The following is a 751-nucleotide window of genomic DNA, read 5'->3' as shown; positions in this document are numbered from 1 at the left end:
GAAAAAGAATATATAATTTACAGTGAATAACCGTAAATTGACCTTCCCAGAATTCTCTGCGTTACATTTCAAATTTTATGTTTGTTTTTTTTGTTGTAATAACTATGTTTCTTCTTTTTTTTTTCTTATCAGTTTTGTACATTAGGGTTGTACGTTACATCTAATCTTGTTAAATGAATGTGTATTGCATTATTTCAGTTTTATGTGTGTTACCATGATGGTGTTTATTGTTTGTGTGAATGACACTGTGCACCTTCTATATATGTTGATATTTAAAAGCTGCTTGTGATGGGCTTTGGTTCATCATGTGACTTTTTCATCACCACCTGCTTTTAGTGGTTATCAGTGTATTGCAAAGGTACAAAACAGATTTCAGTACTTCAGTAGGTTGGTATATTAACATTATATCAGTTAATGAAATTATGGTATTTAAATGTAAATTAAAGTTAAAACCGTTTTACGGTAAAATTCTGGCAACCACAGCTGCCATTTTTTTTACCGTAAGTTTTATTGAAGTTTTTTTACAGTGAATTTTTTAAAGAATAATCTGAATAAAAAACTCATCTCAGACTATTCAATGTACATTTACTTTGTGGTTTGGGTATTGCAGCATTCATGAAATGAGCACATTTGTAGGGGTTTTGCAAAGATTTTATCCAGTTTGATTAATGCATTTATTATGATTTAAAAGTGGACACTTTCAGCAAATCCATTATTTATTAAATTACTATTTTTTTTTTATATTTGGGGG

This window comes from Sinocyclocheilus grahami, unplaced genomic scaffold, assembly GCF_001515645.1.
Source record: "Sinocyclocheilus grahami isolate Dianchi unplaced genomic scaffold, SAMN03320097.WGS_v1.1 scaffold527.1, whole genome shotgun sequence".
In the NCBI taxonomy this organism is placed as follows: Eukaryota; Metazoa; Chordata; class Actinopteri; order Cypriniformes; family Cyprinidae; genus Sinocyclocheilus; species Sinocyclocheilus grahami.
Note: the sequence above shows the minus strand (reverse complement) of the source record.